Here is a 19,683-nt window from a genome sequence, read left to right as displayed (position 1 = left end):
CAATTGCTACACTTCTGTCTTATCAAATGTGCATTTTTTCTATTGTCGGAAAAAAGTCATAATTGTGTTATAATCTACAGAAGATGAATGAAATATTTCTTTGACATTACAAATGGTGTTCTCTGTCATACTTCGTAACTCCAGTCATGGTGCCTTTACTGACTCATTTAGGTATTTTAGCTTGTTGAATTATTCACTGAAGGTCACTGTAAACTGTTTTGCTTTTCATAGTCATGTGAGCTGGTACTTTGATGATTTTTTGTATAAACAACAATGCCAAAACATTTTGAATTCATTGTTATACCATTATATATGTTATTATGAAATGCGACTTCGCCTCTGTTATAAAAGTAAACTGTTTCTTATTGTAAAGGGTTTGGGGTGGTGGAACGCAGTTGTCAGGATTTTTTTCTGTCCCATGCCAACCGTGAGTTTCAAAGAGATATTGTTAAAACGGATGTAAAAGAAAACTATAACAAATAATAAAAATCAATTGAAATCTTTACTTGTTGCTGTTGTTATTAGTAATGACAGTTAAAATTTCAATACGTACAACTAACTGCAAGCCGTACTCTATTTTTAACGCTTGTCAGTTTTGACAGTTAGATAATTAATTTCTACAATTTCTATTTAATCTTCTTGAAAAGAATAATTACTATGCGCAAAGGCAGTGCCAATAATGCTGCACGGTAATTATTATAAAAACTGTAAAATATGTCAATCGAATCATTATAAAATTTCTAAAAACGCGCTGGGCCACTAACTACAACTTACGATGAGTCTGTTATATCCGCAACTGATTTGGAACGACATTATATTCATGGGGACGTCACTTCCGGAAATACATGTAGCAGAAGACGCCAAAAGAATGAGAAGAATGCGAAACACCAAATATACGATGTGACTGTAATTAGGATTGATGTAATCTACCCAATAACATGTCCAGGAAGGTGTTTACGTAAGTATTTGGGAATAACTATATTTACTTTAGTGGATTTAGATTATGAAACAATTTCGAAATGAACTACCCAACTTTTGATGAGGTAAGCGCCAGTAGATCGCGGGACTATTTCAGCCGATCACTGGGATTTAACTATAACTGTTAAATATTACAATATTACGATTTAATTGATCTTATACGTACAACATACATCGTTTTTACACACAAAACGTATATGTAATAATAAATACTCATATATTTAATCACTATAAAAACTTCAAACAATCTCGGGAACGTAGGTGAAAACCGATAGTCACGATCGTTTACGACCGAGCCTGACTATTAAACTTATCTACTTAAAACTTGACGATGGGAAATACAAACAATAAACTACTCGTGACGAGGAATGATGGATTATCTGTCCCTCGTGAAATTAATGTTACACATTTGCTAAATGCTCTTCAATATTTTCACAAGGGACGAAAACCCAGAATTATAAGCTGCGCTACTTTCTGTTTAAATGAAAGGAGATAATCTGAAAGAAACTCCTTTATAATTCGTTGCCACAAGAGAGTGGTTCAAGTCCACCCATGTACCAGTTATAATATGTAAACCTATATTTTTGATATAAACATTCTATATTTTGTATTTTGTAATAACTGAAAGCATTACATTAAATAATGGTCAAATTTATAAAATGATTTAGAAAAGAATAGAACTGTGCCATATTTCCATACACCATACAAATCTATATATTTGTGATAACATCTGGCGACACCAGTTTTTCACTGTGGCCTACTCTCATGACTCACTCTCACTGACTAACCCTAACTATAATTCATAACCAGTCCCTGTACAAGTATTGCTGTGCCAAGTAGGGCAACAAACATCTTTTCATACATATTGTGTGACTGGCGGTTGCTTCCCGAAGGGCAAGACATGCTTACCCTTTTCGCAAACACCTGGTGTCATCACTGATTTTCAGTGACTTATTCATAGAATTCACACGCCTTTTTCACATTTGTTTCGACGGGTAATCGTGACTGGTTGACGCGTAAAGTATTCTTTTAATCTCAACCGAACGTATTCACAGCTCTCTATGTGACTAAACTGACCAATTTTACAGTGGGAGATTATTTCTGTGGGAGGAACTCTTGTGTGTACCAGATGAATGCTTTATATCTCTGTTTTAGTGTAACACTCCAACTTACCCTGTGTCCCGAAACCTGTCTCACCACCCGCGACAGTGTGACGTAGTATCTCTGTCTCACTGTAGTGTAACACTCCAACTTACCCTGTGTCCCGACACCCGTCTCTCCACCCGCGACAGTGTGACGTAGTGACGCAATGCGGGCTGTTACAGGTTTGTTGATAAGCACCGAAACAAGTCAAAATAAATCAAATCAGGTTCACGACAGACTCCTTGGTCATGTGACAGTCATGTGGTGGTCAAGGTCATATCGTACCGAGATGACCCTAGTGTTGGAATGAGTGTTCCGCGGACCTAACGAGCTAATCAGATACCCTGTCCCCATTTTATGCTTCCCACAGCAACGTTTAGGAAATGTCATCTCTAAACCTGATAAATATTTGGAGAAAGACGTATTACATGAGTCTGTGCTACTCCTACCCACACACAGGCTATTGATTACACCATGGGGACATTACATACCACGGTTGTCAGATGCCAGATGACAGTGACGTTGATATGATAAACGAATATGATAAACGTGGTATCACGATCCGATAAGCATGCAAATGAGGTCACCTAGCAGGAAGTACATTCAGTACTTCAGTACTTCAGGCTCAATGAGATCCCAGCAAACAATTCTACGTTGTTACAACGTTGTATTTTCGTTGCTACAATATTGTGAGGCTATTTTGTCACAACGTAAATATTTAGATTCCCAGATGTGTTGATACAATTTTGTCTGTAAACCAAAATATAATCAATGCTGAACGATGTCTCGACGTCTTTTTCTTACGTTGTTAAAACGTTTTTATAAAAACGTTGCGACGACGTATGTTTCTTCGCATATACATGGACGATTATACAACCAATACAGGACGTTGTCCATGTCAATAACTATGACAACATATATAGTTATATATATTGCAGTGACAGACCAGTTGTTATATACCTGGTTGTGTGGCTGTGGCTGAAGAAAACAAACTAATCATGATACAAAATCCCAGCCCCTCCTATGCCCCCGAATATCAAGTATATGTTTGCAGTTTGCCTTAAGAATGTCTAGATCATGTGTGTAGGTCACTTTTACACCACGCTTTTCCCAAAATTGTAATAAATGGATAGCGTGATATATTCCTGCATCTGCCTCCGTAAGAAAGATTTTTTGAAATAATTGAAATTGAAATTGAAATTATTATTATTATTATTATTATTATTATTATTATTATTATTTGTATTATTATTATTTATTACCTATTATTATAACATATATACACACACACACTAACACACACACACATGCTTAAAAGTTTCAGTTTCGTCAGAACTAATAGTGTCAACAATTCTGATCGGTTGCATTTTCATTGTTATTTCTGATGCACCAACCATGTCTGTGAGAGCTGATAATTCTAATGATGCATTCTGGCCTCGTTGCTGGGGACGCTATCATTCAGATCGTTTACAGTGATACATTCGAGAAACACTGACAATGTCAATTTTCAGTATAGAGCCCACTTACCTAAGGAATTATTGTGTAGTTGAAGATGACGTCAGGAGAAGATTAGTTGGATACAGGTGATGTGCGTAGGAGTGTAGTCAAGACAAAGGATGTGTTTAGTAGTGTAGTAACTTGAGCATGAATTTATAGAGCACAAAAAGACTGACTATGATCGACAAATTATGATGGGCCTATACCTTGTTGTGCTACACATTAAACCTGGTCAGATGTTTGTTTCACTCTTACGTTGCTTAGAAACATCTACATGTTGATGCAGAATGATGCACTTGCAGGTGTGGTCTCTGCTGCTGACCATAATCTGTAGTGCACGGGGCCAGGACCATGACCGTCTACGAGACCCTATTCTCAGAAAGAGAGAAGCTCACGGCATTCGACGAATCCTGGACCCACACGTTTGCCTCAGAATTACCATTACCCTACCTCTCCAACAGTTCATAGGAAATGTAAGCTTCATCCTAACTTTTGTGCATAAATTACATTCACAATCAAACACAGAACACATTCAAACTAACCAACTCACTCATTCCTGGCAAACCAGAAATTAAAACTAAAACATGCCAAACGCTCAGTTTGCTTCCTCGATATGGTCAGTTAGCCAAGGCAGCATTTAGTCTCGCCACAGAATGTGACCTCAAATTTATTAAACAGACAGACCACATTAAACTCCTCGCATCCTAACTACACATGCGCAACGTCTGCTTCAACACATCACAACACCAAATGACATCTTACATGACACAACAAATATCCCCTTTGACAATATAGTCAAAGCCATCAAACATAACCACAACCAAATCATTCAGACAGGCGCATTAACCTTTAAAGAGGTTAAATAGAATGAGAAATTCTCTTTCACTACTCCTTATGGTAGGCAGAGGAAATCAATTAGCCACCCTAGTGCACGCACAAATACCAAACACTGATAGCAGGCATATTGCAGTTATTACGAGGTCGACTGTCCCCAAATATTGTCCATTACTGACCCTAGTATCAATAATTAAATCTACGACCGCTCAGTTACATGCCAATCATCCTAACTTCCAACTGTTATATACAGATACCACAATGGTCTACCTCGATGTACTACACCATTGTCGATGTACATCCAGCTTGTGACATTACCAGAACCTGAAGTATCGGTCTGCAATCGGGCACAGTCGTACTGCAATGTTAAAAAATATCCCCTTCAAGTGTCCAACAGGCGTGAACATCGCCTATGTATTACACCGGCTCAATTCACGCAAACAATGAAATTACCCCTACCCGCTTGAACAATTGCCAAATCCGTTGCTGTTCACATACCCGAATATCACAGTGTTGGGTATATTGATTTTGATTTGGCCGTATGCAATTCGCCATGAATCGCATAATCGTTATGCTACGAGCTCAGCTACTAGCCCGGGGTAAACTAGAGTCACCTCATCAGTCATATTGTGCCTTTCGTCCGGGAACGACTCAATTTGTTTAAAAATAGCAAACACTAACGTCCCACCGCTGGTTCTGTCTCTCTCCAATTCTCACTATTCCCCAGTAGCCATCCACAGTGCACCCACGTTGGTCTCCGACCATGTACCGAGCACCTGGCCTGACAACAACGTGTCAGTAGTGAATATTACCTCTAGAACTCGCCTTCCCCTGCCCTCAGATGTGGCTCATCATGAAGAACCGATATGTTCTCAATTTATATATGTTACATGCCAAAGTCACGCACACACACACGCACGGGCGCATACACACAGACACACACGCACGCACGCACGCACGCACGCACGCGCGAACGCACACACACAGAGTGTACCCGTACCCGTCCATTGGCGACACGGTTAAAAGGTAAACCAACCCCCAGCCATCTCACCTCACGCCTCACCCAACGCCCCACCCCTTTTAACCACAATGGCCGTCTCGATCCTACACACAACATACACACAAATTATGGTGTGACTGTATCAACATTATCAAGCACATCATACATACGTCACATATATACATAAACAACAAAAGTTCCTGTGATTGAATAAGATTTTATGCAAAGTTATGTTTTTTACCAAATTTGAAACAATTTCGGTTTGCAACAGATAAAAGACTCCTGTAAGTCTTCAAATGGTTTGATTTGCCATACTGACTTCAGAAAATGCGTGATTTCATAAAAAAAAGCATGAACATGCCGAAATGTCAATTTACAAATCAATAGCGTGTGTGTCCACCTCTGGTTGCGACCAATCTCATCCCACATGTGCTCGATTGGTGTGAGATCAGGGGAGCGAGCCGGCGAGGGAATAACATTCACGTTGTTTAGTTGAAGAGATTCCTGAACAAGTCGAGCAATATGAGGCCGGGCGTTGTCATGTTGAAAGGTAATGCCTGGGCCATGACGACGCAAAAACGATGGAACAACAGGGTCGATCATCTCGTCGCGGTAGCGCTGTTAATTGAGATTTCCCTCTACGACTATCAAACGGGTCCTCTGTCTTGCTGTAATCCCACCCATACCATAACGCTGCCGCCCCAGAACCGATCTACTTCCTTGACACAATGATTGACCTAACGTTCACTTCGACATGTACTACAATATTGAATGAGTGAGTGAGTTGGGTTTAATGCCGCTTTTAACAGTATTCCAGTTATATCACGGCGTGTCAGCTTAATGTGGGAGGAAAGCCCGAAGAGATGCAGGTCTCAGACGTTTACCACTTCGGTGAAACCCACAAGCACGGGTATGGTGTTGACAAACCTAGAAACCATAATAGGGGCGAACCGGGATTCGAACCCACAATCATAGGTTCCTGGCGAGCCCAAGGGACGCAACTCTGTACAGCGAATCGCGGCGCCTTAGACGACTTGGCCACCCGTGCCCCCTACAAATTTAAAAACCAAACTTTACTTGTTTGAAAAATACACTAAAATATTGGTGTCACAGGAACTTTTGTTTTGGACTCAATACACATTTTAAACACTACCTATGGATGTACCTTATGTCTTAGAAAGAATGTCTCCGTAGTTATTTGTAAAAATGTTATTAGGTTTTGATTTGATAAATACGGATCCACATCATGTCTCAACCCCCTCTTAAGGGTGTATGGAAACATCCTTACGTCACATTTGGGCAATGTATCAGGGGTAAGGGGGATACCATATTGTCCCACTAATTACGCAGATTGCTCACTCCATTAATGATGCACTGGTCAGTGGAAAACCTTTGTCCCCTACTCATACCTGCAGCTGAGCCACCTGCGTAGTTGGGTAGTGGACACTCGCCATGCCATGACAATAATTGAAATAAGGGTACAAATAGGGGTGTTGGGTTCTCAGGGAGGAACGACATATGCGGGAGTAGGGAGACGAGCCTTCCACATGACCGGCCGTTTATTCAAGGCTGTCGCATGTCACATAACAGCACGTGATTGCGCTTACCTGCATCTAATCACATTACAATACCGGACATCTGTTGGCCTATTATAATATTATACACTAGCTAGTTCAAAACTACTGTGTTTCAATTAGAGATTTGACAAGTCCATTCAGGGACAGCACTCGTGTATATCCTGGTCAACACAACCTAGTTACGGGGTTATTAGGAGCTTTTTCCAAGGGGCATTGACCAGTTATACCCTTAGTTAAGATCGACATCAGAAGGAGGATGTCCAAATTTGCAATACGCAATTAGTGAAATTAGTTGAGCATCAAGATATTTTGACAGACCACTTTCCAGATATGATGTTTGGAAACAAAGACAATCAGCTGACGACTCTGGTTATATGAGTGACCAGGCAACAGACCTGGAGAGTTCATATGAGTGTTGACCAGGCCTACGACTGATACACATCAGTTGTTGTGTATCAGTCACACACAAAAACTCTGAGCTGGCAGGACAAATCCATGTCAGAGCATTGGGCGTATAGCCATCCCAAGTGATCATGTAGTGTGACAGAAAATGATTCACATGTACGAAACTGACACCCAATGGAACGTCAATATAAATGTGCCCGCCAAATCGATGAAGGGTATGCTTATGTTACTCGATGGCTCTCCAAATATACTAGATAATAAAACATACCTAACTTGGGGTCGGTTGACGAAGGATCCCGAGGTATGCAAAGTTGTATGGATATCCTTTCTTATTTAATGTCTTCGGTCCAGGTGTTTCTAACATAAGCTCTTGGGAGCAGACACGTTGGAGTGCAATATTTTACAATAAAGACCAAGGTGCTATGAAGTAATATCTCCGTGAAAATGACATTGTTCCTACTAGGACTGAACGAGATTAAGTTCGAAAAGGGCTGTCAGAAACTAAACAAACCAAGCTATTATTGAAAACCCTCCACGTATAACTCAATGAAATCAGAGGTTAATACGACGAAGTAAATATTATGGCCTGAGCCTGTCATGTCATCATACCTAATTTCACAGATGGTGGTTTTGTCTTTTGACGTGACAAGTCATCATTTGATAACTCCATGCTACCTGAAAGTGGGTAAGACTTGAGGTCAACCAGAACATGTGTGAACTGAGTTGGACCCCCCATAGTGTAATCTTCTACACGAATTGTGCATTTCTTCCTGGTGTGAATAACATAAAAACGATGAGTGGATTGGAATATGTACAGTAAACTCCCCCAGTTTGAATATTCTGATAGATACCATGACGGTTACACCGGAGATCTTTTCATTTCTTTGTAGTTACTTGTTTTAGATGAACGCAGGTTTTCAACATGCCACTTGGACAAGAAAAGACGTCAATTTGACTCAACAAACAGCGTTGTCATAATAAATAACCCTATGCCTATTATGCAACTGTGCTTTGTAAACAGTAGGCAATCAGGTTTGTTAGACAGACACTGCGACGCAGTATTTACGTAAATAGTAATAACGTCTTCGTTCCTATTACATGTTTGAAAACAAACTGAAATAATGATAACATCCTTGTGATATTAAATAAGTGTTGTACCAGATGTACTTCTGAGAGCATTTAGTGCGTCATTAGATCTAGTGATTATTGCCGGCATTATTTTAAGGTGACAGACAGATGTAGAGCAGGATTGCATGGACTGGTCACAGGGGTCTACACACAGTGTAGTGAGTGAGTGAGTTAACAAGGACTGGCCACAAGGGTCTACACACATCTGTTGTAGAGTAAGTCAACAATGACTGGTGACAGAGTTCTGCACGCGGATCTAGGAATACAGTGATTAGATATTTGATAACTGAGTTTGAAGAGAAAATGTTGCTGCACGTGCAGAATGACTTTGGAACCCATTTCTATCAGAAGAGAAATATTTAAGGGCGATTCTTTTGGCCCTTTGCTTTTCTGTTTGTCACTAAATCCATTTAGCGTTTTGCTCAGCAAAGAGGAAGGCTATCATCCTTGACCACCTCAGCATGGATGGTCTCGAACGATTTGCCAAAGGAGAATCAACACTAAAAAAACAGATTCTCCTTGTCGAGTCCATTTCTAATGATATTGCCATGTCCTTTGGGCTCGACATATGCAACCTTCTCAAACCTTCAAATTCGGAAATGTCCCCCAGATGTGTACTATAAAACTGTCTGGAAGTCCTAAGACACTTGACAGTGACAAATTCCAGCCATTAGTGAGTGCACTGACATATATTACAGGGCCTCTTATTTATTGTTGCTGCCGATTATAGGACCAATCGTAATCCTCATTATGATTGTAAGCCTGTAACTGTTTCATTATTATTTCTTTGATTCGCACATTCAGCCAGGTCACAAAGTCTTACCAACTGAACCCAGTTAGTTGTCCCTTACAAAATGAGGTTCTATGGCCCTGTTCTGACCTAGAATCCCCACTGGCTGTTTGGTTGGTTATCTACAGACTCCACTTTACAAAATGTCTCCGACATGACAAGGACTCTTCTTTCTTATACATACACAATGTTTCACGGCTACTTCTTGAACTTTATCATGTGTAGGTCCAGTTTTCTAAGACACTAATTGGTAGCTAAACATGTTTATGGTTGTGTTTAACATCTAAAAGTGTGTTTAGGGTCTGAGCGTGTGAAACTTGCAATCCAGTATTGTCAGGGGTATATATTTTATCAAATTTGTGGCAAAACAAGACTTTTGTATTTGTATGCATAAGAATAACTCCTTGCGATGTGGACAAGCATTGCTTCTGGACCTATCATACTAACGTCTTGTCCACTTATTATTTCTTATAATGCCCGTGTGGCTGCGACAAACCTTCAGCTAAATTCAAGCCATATAATACCTTCCGTATTCATAATCAAAACAGCCAATACAACACTAACCTCCCTTTATGTTTTTTAACAATAGCTTTGTCCAATAATTATGAATTTGATATTTTGATGTGATTTGTTGTAAAATTTAATTTCAGTATGTATTGTACATCTTATCAATATTTGACATAATGCCCAAAGATATGCTTTTTGTTGTAAACATTTTTAATAGTGTAGATAATACCTATATCCGCAGTCGGAGTCTTGCGCAGTAGTAAAACGTGATCAAAAACACAGGACACTTATTCAATATAAAGACACCCGACAGCTCAGAACAGATATTTATGGCCTGAGAAAAGCTGATTGCACGTACCCCGACTCCACTGACTCCAGAGTATAACCTCAGGTTCCCCAGGAAAACGCACTGCAAGCGATCACACCACTGGTAACATACAGGCAGCCTAGGCGTGACATAAAGACGGAAATCGATAAGCACGTTACTGCAATTATTTAATCAGTCCTCGTCTTTGGGTATTTCAGTTGTCCTGTGATCTACCCTACACAGCCTGTTGAGTGGGTGTATTTGCACCTGTGCCACAGGAAGCAGTGTGCCGCCATGTCTTCCCGCCAATATATATATGGTGCCTCTCACTTCACTTGATATCGCTTCCTGGTTTCGTGTCACCCTCGCAGACGTGTGTCTGTCTTAAGAATGAAACCTCGGGGTTCTATAATCCAATCCATATTGAATTCCGGGGCGAGAGGTACTATATCGCTGAACAACGCGGGATTGTGCGATATTTTGAAACACGTGACAAGAAAGGAGGTGTTTTGTTGAATATTTCGGACAGGGTTATTTTAACAGACACTCTAGCTGATCAAAGAGGTTTACTTGGTTTTACCCTGCATCCTCATTATAACGAAAATGGTAAACTGTACATGTATTATATTGGCATCAGTTCGGGAGTTCAGTTCTCCCATGTCAGCGAGTTTACCGTCGTTAACGATATCGCAGAACCAGCCACAGAGCAGATTCTGCTGAGGATGGAACAATTAACAAATGCTGAGAATGGCGGACAGGTAACTTTTCCGAAACATTACCTTTATGATAAAGACAATGGAACGAAAAGCTGCAACCAATCTGGAATATTGTCACCTTTAATGCAACATTATCGAAAAGTTCAAGGTCAAGGTCAAAAGTAAAGGACAAGGTCATGTTCTTTTTTCTATTCCAATTGCTTTTCGGCCATGATGGTTACCTGTACATCTCGGTGGGAGACGGTATTAGTGATGATGGCGTGCTACGTGACCATGCACAAGACCCGTGACCATGCACAAGACCCGTATGTTGACTATTGCATGTTTACATTTTTTAAAACACAGGTAATAACTTCTGTTTCAGTTAAACAGGAGAACTTGACGTTGCTAATAGAATAATACATATTTTGCGTGACTTTGCAAGAAATGACAAAAGCATGAGTTCCCTTTAGGTTCTCTCTGGTTATGGCCCCAATTCACAAATCATTTCTATCTCTTGTACTTTGTAAGTCGATGGGAAAGTGCTTCTTTATAACTTGCTGAACAAGGGTCGAAAACCGCTTCCACAAAGATAATTGTATGCTCGTTTTGTTGAACATGGAGATACGACAATCGTAGTGCTAAGACGGTAATAACTCGTATTCTTTTGCACAGACTTATGACAGTCACAGCGATAAGACAATCTAAACTCGTATTTTTTGCAATCGTAGCGTGTACTCTTTAACATAGACTTATAACAGTCTTAGTGCTGATATCGGAACGAGGCCCTGAAAGTCGCTTTACAGAGTTGAGTTCCTTGGGCGTACAAGAAGCCTTTGGTCGCTAGTTCGAATCCCTGTTCGCCCTGTTTATGTTTCTGTCTTTGTCAGCACCATACTCGTGCATAGGTTTTACTAAACTGGTAATAACGTATATTTTAACACAGACATACCACAGTTAAAACACTAAGCTGATCGGAACTCGTGTTCTTTAACATAGACTTTTGACAGCCGTACAAGATCTACATCTACATTTTGTGAGATATAAGTAAAATATTGTTGAAAGCGGCACTAAACCCAGCTCACTCTCCCATACAGAACCAGCCCTCTCGGGAAGATATTGAGAGTTCATGTGGTTGAACCGGGTTTTGTGGCCGGCTCAACGCTCCGGTACGGCATTCCCGCAAGCAAGCAATCCGTTTTTGGAGACAGGAGGTGTTTGCATACGGATGTCGTAATATGTGGCGATGTAGCCAAGACACGGTTGCTAACAGAAATGGTGAGTGTTGTGTGAGGTGAGTGAGTGAGTTGGGTTTAACGTGGCTTTTAACGGTATTACAGTTATATCGCGCGGTGACAGCATAATGTGGGAGGAAAGCACGAAGTGATGCAGGTCTCAGACGTTTACCACCTCGGTGAAACCCACGAGCACAGGTATGGTCCTGACAAACCTAGAAACATAATCGTGGCAAACCGGGATTTGAACTCACAATCATAGGTTTCTGGCGTGCCCAAGGGACGCAACTCTGTTCAGCGAATTGCGGCGCCTTAGACGACTTGGCCACCCGTGCCCCTTGTTGTGTGAAGAGTCACTTAGTAGGAACCCACGTGAATAAGATGAATCTGCATTATCAAGTTTTAGGAATGCCCTTTGAAAATTACCCTATTTTCTTCAATAGTGAGCAATATTTACTTAATACACACTGAGTATTCCAGGCAGAATAGGCGCCACAGGACTGAACCGCCTAAAGACCCACATGGAGCAAATGGTTACAATTAGTCACCTGGATGCGATGCTATCAATTACTGGATTGACACGATTATGTACTGGCACCGTTACATAGCTGGAATATAGCTGACCAAACACAACATTTGCTCACACAATGATACGTCATTGGTTGTTATCATCATATTATTCATTTGTAGTACAGAAAATGGAGATTCTGGAACAGAATGCCGAAAATATGCAGCCTGCTCAACAATGTATGAAGTACCTATAATGAAGATATGATTAGCAGCATATCTGTCCAAAAACCCTGCGAAAAATTCCTCATACTCATTTATCGAGGTGCCAAAAGATCCACGCATGATCACATGTTTATAATATGTAACCTGGTAAAAGCAGTCTAAACTCACTGACTGGTCGATGGCATAGAATGTAACTAATGCACAAACAATCACTGGATTGTCTGACACAGACTTTATTGCTGGAATAGTGCTATGACATCACATACTTCCTCAATCACGTTATGATGATGACTCGGAGAACACAATCATGAAACTATTCAACATAGTAAGCATTGACTGATGTTAAATAGAAAATGCATGTACACGCAAATATGTGGATATCATCAACTGACAGGGTGTCATTGCAACAAGATGTTATCTGATCACTGCCACTGCCGGTGAAGTAGCCATGGTGGTAGATGGGTGATTATCACTTCTATTCAGAGCTGAATACAAGGATATGTGGATTTTGAATAAATACTATAGCTTACAGCTGTTCCACATATGACCGTATCCATTCAACAGAACTACAAAGCTCCAGAGAGCCCCTGGTATCGAGTCCTGCATCAACACATTGCTACAGCAGTGTTATGACATGTGTCACAATGTCATCTGTCAGACCTATGACATGTATCATGATATATAAGCTACACCAGAGTCATCACATGTGCAATGATATTGCTGTACTCAAATAAATATAAGCACAAAACCCTTTGCAAATTCAAAGCGTAAAGCAGAGTCGATTGTAGGATTCCGACTATATAATGAGCATGTGTCTTTGAATCACTATCAAATAGTGATGATACCAGATATTAGCGAAGAAGGTGAGCATATCTTGTCCCAACGGTGATATCCATAAGAACATATGCAAGGGCAAGTCAATTGTTCACCTGAAAAATTATGTATGGTACAAGTCAAAGTAGGGAGTTGCATCGGACATCACTTTTGTCACTTATGTGTCAAATTTGGAAATGTTCTCCACTTATCTACCATAAAACGTTTAGAAAGGGGCCTTGATTGTTGTAACATTGATCAAACAACTTTGGAGCAAGAGTCGTATGATTGTACTTCCAAAGATGTGAAATGTGTACAAAAAAGGCTGGAGCTGCTGGAATATGGCTCTTTTGAATCTCTGAAGCACGAACAGGGGACGTGGACCTATAACCGAGCTTTCCCCAGGGATGTCAGTGATAAGCAGGACGTTGATCTTTCCCCGATGTGTGAGTGTTATTCGGGCATGTGGACCTACACTCACTTTCCCCGATGTGTGAGTGTTATACGGTCATGTGGACCTGTACCCTCACTTTCCCCGATGTGTCAGTGTTATACGGTCATGTGGACCTGTACCCTCACTTTCCCCGATGTGTCAGTGTTATACGGTCATGTGGACCTGCACCCTCGCTTTCCCCGATGTGTGAGTGTTATACGGTCATGTGGACCTGTACCCTCACTTTCCCCGATGTGTCAGTGTTATACGGTCATGTGGACCTGTACCCTCACTTTCCCCGATGTGTCAGTGTTATACGGTCATGTGGACCTGTACCCTCACTTTCCCCGATGTGTCAGTGTTATACGGTCATATGGACCTGTACCCTCACTTTCCCCGATGTGTCAGTGTTATACGGTCATGTGGACCTGCACCCTCGCTTTCCCCGATGTGTGAGTGTTATACGGTCATGTGGACCTGTACCCTCACTTTCCCCGATGTGTCAGTGTTATACGGTCATGTGGACCTGTACCCTCACTTTCCCCGATGTGTCAGTGTTATACGGTCATGTGGACCTGTACCCTCACTTTCCCCGATGTGTCAGTGTTATACAGTCATGTGGACCTGTACCCTCACTTTCCCCGATGTGTCAGTGTTATACAGTCATGTGGACCTGTACCCTCGCTTTCCCCGATGTGTCAGTGTTATACGGTCATGTGGACCTACACTCACTTTCCCCGATGTGTCAGTGTTATACGGTCATGTGGACCTGTACCCTCACTTTCCCCGATGTGTCAGTGTTATACGGTCATGTGGACCTGTACCCTCACTTTCCCCGATGTGTCAGTGTTATACGGTCATGTGGACCTGTACCCTTGCTTTCCCCGATGTGCCAGTGATGTAGAGGGGAGCGGACTTGTGCCCAATGTTTCCTCTGGTGTGTCAGTGATATCATTGGATGTGGACCTGTATCCCAGCTTTTTTCTCGGGGATGCAAGTGATAAAGAGGATATGGACTTGAACCCTAGCTTGCCCCATGTGTGTCAGTGTTGTAGGAGGGAGTGGACTTGCACCCTAGGTTTTATCGTTTGTGTCAGTGATATACAGGGACGTGGACCTGTATCCTAGCAATCCGTGGAGGTGTTAGTCTTTTGAGGGGAGTGGACTTGTGCCCTAGCATTCTGTGGAGGTGTTAGTCTTTTGAGAGGGAGTGGACCTGTGTCCTAGCATTCCGTGGAGGTGTTAGTCTTTTGGGGGCAGTGGACTTGTGCCCTAGATTTCCCCGGGTGTGTCAGTTATACACAGGGGAGTGGCCCTGCACCCAGTCTGCCCCAGGGGTGTCAGTGATGTACAGGTTACCTGGTAGTTCTCTTTCTTAATTAACTTTATGTCACTTCAATTTTGCAGGTGAGTGGCGTATATTCTGTGGCGATCCAGGAGAGTGAGCTTATGAAGAGATCAATCTTATCCGCAGCGGGAGGAACTACGACTGGAACATCAAGGAGGGGAACGAGTGCTTGGACAGCTCAAAGTGTAACAATGGAACAGTAGGTAGGTAGCCTTCGTCTCTCTCACCGTCAACACTTCACGAGGCTGCCTCCTTGGTCTAGTGTATACAGTCTGCCTGGGGAGCAGAGGATCGGTTGCCCCAGGCCACGTCATAGATAATATCTGAACAGTTTGAGACAAACTCCTCATGCTTCAGTCAGAAGATGGCCCACATTGTTTGTACACTGCATACAGCTGATTTCTATGCTTAACTATGGCATAGACTGAAAATATAGATATTCCTAGTTCAGGTAATGTATGAAATTATTGGCAATTTCATAAATAAATACGCCTTTATTCTTCTCGGATATATACCATGCAAAACAGGTAGGGGATGTTTTATTTGAGGTGAAACTACAGGAAAATACATCAATGTCTGGCAATGCAAGCGACTGAATAATTTGGAAAAGAACAAAGCTCCCAAACAACATTGTGACATGTCATCAAGCACGAGATCTCGGACAACTCGTGCTACGGGTGACATGCCAGATTTACCATTGTCACTCAGACTCGGTTGTTAACAGACCCATATTGTTTTTATGGAACCAAACGCTCAAATACTCTTTATTAAGCACATTTAATCATTAAGGAAGCAACAGCATTGATCATGCGACGTTAGCAACGTGCTGAACGTCTCCGTGTCACAGGCATGTTGCAGGTGGGCGCACGTCAGAATATTGTTGCCCAAACACTTCATATTTCTCAATCAGTAATCAGTAGAATACAACAAACACAGAACGTCAATGATAGACACCGCTCTTGATGCCCAAGGGCAACAACTCAAGCCCAGGATAGATTAGTCAGAACGATGGGATGACGAAATGGATTGCAAACTGCCTGTCAGATAATCGAGAGTACATGCACAGACGTTGCGAAATCGCCTGCACAGATGACATTTCGTGCACGACGTCAATGTGTCATCCCAATCAGAGGCGTCAGTGGTGTAGCAATGGGATAATCGATGTTGGGCTAATGTCATTTTTCCTAACGAATCGAGGTTCATCCTGACTTCGTGACCGAAGGAATCGAGTTTGAAGACGTCCTAATGAACGGTTTATGGACGTTAACGTTTTGGGGTGGGTATGATAAAGGGTGGTATCACAATGACTGTCCGAACTGCGCTCCATATTGCTAATAGCAGAGTCACAGGTCAATACTATCGGGACATCATTGCGCCACTCGTGTTGGGCAACGTTTCATCTTTTAAGATGACAATGAACGTGTTCATCGTGCCAGGATTGTGACCCAATTCCTCCAACAGGAATCATGCCATGGCAAGCACTCTGTCGGAAGCATGCCTCCGAGGAATCGTGCATGTCTGGCAAACAGAGGTGGTTATACCCGATATAAGTGACGTTGGCTGCAAAATTTTGAATATGCCCCCCGACCTAATTAACGTCCTAGTGCCACCATCACATCAAACCAACCATGAAAACCCACTAGATCTGATCGTCCACTCCCCAGCAGATATGATAATATTCCCCTTTCCGTGTTCCTCCGGCTTGGTACGTTCCACCACCACCTGCTAATACATTCACAATGTAACCCTGTAATATCTGCCATTGCCTTGCGGTCATCTACTCTAAGCATTGCTTCAAAATCAGGCAATATGTACAGGTGGGGATATGACAGGTCTGATCATTTACTAATTCCTTATTTAGCATGAGGAAAGGTAAAGGCATAAAAAAGTAATTCATTCCATTGTGTTACTTCTGATGCGCTCGTAGCGCCTCGTTATATCCACACATATGGTCACGGACTTAATTTCCTTCACGTCAGTCAGATAGCCAGAAAGCGATGAGTTTTTATAGCAAATTTTGAGAGGATGGAAGGGAGATTACTTCTTTGGAATTTTCTTATAAATGATATGGACGACACAAATATCATTACTCCTTTCTGTGATGTTGAGGTGAGGTGTGGGGTAGACTGGTGTGGGGTGGGGTCGGGTAGGTATCGTGGGTGACGGGTGATCCCACACCTGTTTGGAAACAAAAGTGCCTTCTGTAGACTTCATCCTAAATGTGGTTACAGAGAACGAAGCGCTGCCGATCTACATGTACATGCACACCAACCTCTTTCATGCTATCGTCAAGGCTTCGTGAATTTCGTTTCATATATATTGAAACATTCGAAATAATTAGACTTACTTTACAGACACAGACACACACATATGATATCACCAAAATTTAAACAAAATCGCTTTTTTCCCCCTTAAACACGTTAAACACGTTGGAGGTTGGAACTGCTCATGCTTTGGTCGGACAAACACTGGAACTCGAATTATGTTTGGAGCCTGAAGGAAGGAGAGATGTAATTACAATTTGCCGCAGGTTTTATTACAATTTAACGCATTGCAGTCATAACAATTTACAGCAGTTTTTATTACAGTTCACCACAGTATTACATTTTACCACAGTGTTATAACATTTTCCGCAGTTTATTACAATTTACCACGTTATTACAATTTACATTGTAACAGGCAGGTGCCACCTGTGGGGCAGGATACGTTCACCTTCTCGAGAACAGCTGGTATAATTACTATTTGAAAGTGATTCATAAACACATGCTCATGATATACACTCTTCAAAAACAGAAACACACAGGTCGTATGTGGTTCATTGAACCTGACTTTACCGAAATACCGTATATGAAATGGATATGTTATTGGAAAATGTTGGTGGCCTCATTCTCGACAAACGATGCGTCAAAACGCAGCCATTGTCGATTTGCAATGTCTTAAACGGGATTGTTTTCACACTTGTTCAAAAATAACATGGATGAAAACAGTAACGCAAAATGCACGTGCAGGTTGTGGCTTTCGTAATTCGTGGTAGTAGCTATAAAAAGGCAAGCATTAGAGGTAATAAGGGCATTAGAGGTAATACATGGCATTAGAGGTAATACAGGGCATGATAGGAAATACAGGGCATTAGAGGTAATACAGGGCATGATAGGTAATACAGGGCATTAGAGGTAATACAGGGCATGATAGGAAATGCAGGGCATTAGAGGTAATACAGGGCATGATAGGTAATACAGGGCATTAGAGGTAATACAGGGCATGATAGGAAATACAGGGCATTATAGGTAATACAGGGCATAAGAGGTAATACAGGGCATAAGAGGTAATACAGTGAGTGAGTGAGGTGGGTTTTGGGTGAGTTAGTGAGTGAGTATTTCAGTTATATCATGGCGTGTCAGCTTAATGTGGGAGGAAAGCCCGAAGTGATGCAGGTGTTAAATGTTTACAACCTCGGTGAAACTCACGAGCACGGGTATGGTGCTGACAAACCTGGCGAACCATGATTCGAACAAACAATCATAGGTTTCTGGCGTGCCCAAGGGACGCGAATCGCGGCGCCTTAGACTGGGCTACCCGTACCTGCAGATGTAATACAGGGCAACTACTTTGTTGTACAGCTACTTAGGATTATATTTCTTACAAGGAGGAACAGCCAGACAGATATAAGATTCAACAAGGCGTTAGCCAAGGTAGTGAAATCTCTGCTTGTTTTTTCTTGTTTTATCAATGATCTAATTACAGCCCTCGGACAAACACAATGGGGCCTTCGTGCATAAGTATGGATATTCCTACAGTCGTGCATGGTGACGTTTCTACTCTTGTGGGCGCATCACCGAGAGGCTTACAAAGGTCACTTTGATATTGAACATACATATGCCTAAGGGTGGCACCTAACGTGTTATTCATCAACAAGCTCAATAACTGTGTTCACCAAAGCAAAACGCAAGGGGCATAGCTTCGTGATACACATATTACTACCACTGATTCTACAGTATATGGTTGGATACTCATTAAATATAATCTTACCTGTAAAACATGAATTTAGACGAGCCGTCAGAACACAAGGCCAAATATTACATATCATTATAATCGCAACATGGCCGCAATACTGCCGATGCGATGTAAAATTTTTACTCACTCCCTCACATATCATTATACCAGCAAATAATATAAGGCTGGAATTCGGTGTTTGGCACAAGTCGTAAATGCCTCGAATCGCCCTCCTTTTGCTCTGTTTAGGTACAGTCTGTCTTCCAGA

The 19,683-nt window shown here is 41.6% G+C and overlaps 1 pseudogene; it reads left to right on the top strand.

The window, feature by feature from the left end:
* The first annotated feature begins 3,905 nt into the window (after positions 1 to 3,905).
* On the top strand, positions 3,906 to 17,724 carry LOC139441643 (HHIP-like protein 1; annotated as a pseudogene).
* Positions 17,725 to 19,683: the final 1,959 nt, after the last annotated feature.

The sequence above is a fragment of the Haliotis cracherodii genome, unplaced genomic scaffold (genome assembly GCF_022045235.1).
Source record: "Haliotis cracherodii isolate W230 unplaced genomic scaffold, xgHalCrac1.p SCAF_42, whole genome shotgun sequence".
Taxonomy (NCBI): Eukaryota; Metazoa; Mollusca; class Gastropoda; order Lepetellida; family Haliotidae; genus Haliotis; species Haliotis cracherodii.
Note: the sequence above shows the minus strand (reverse complement) of the source record. Positions and strands in the feature narration are given on the sequence as shown.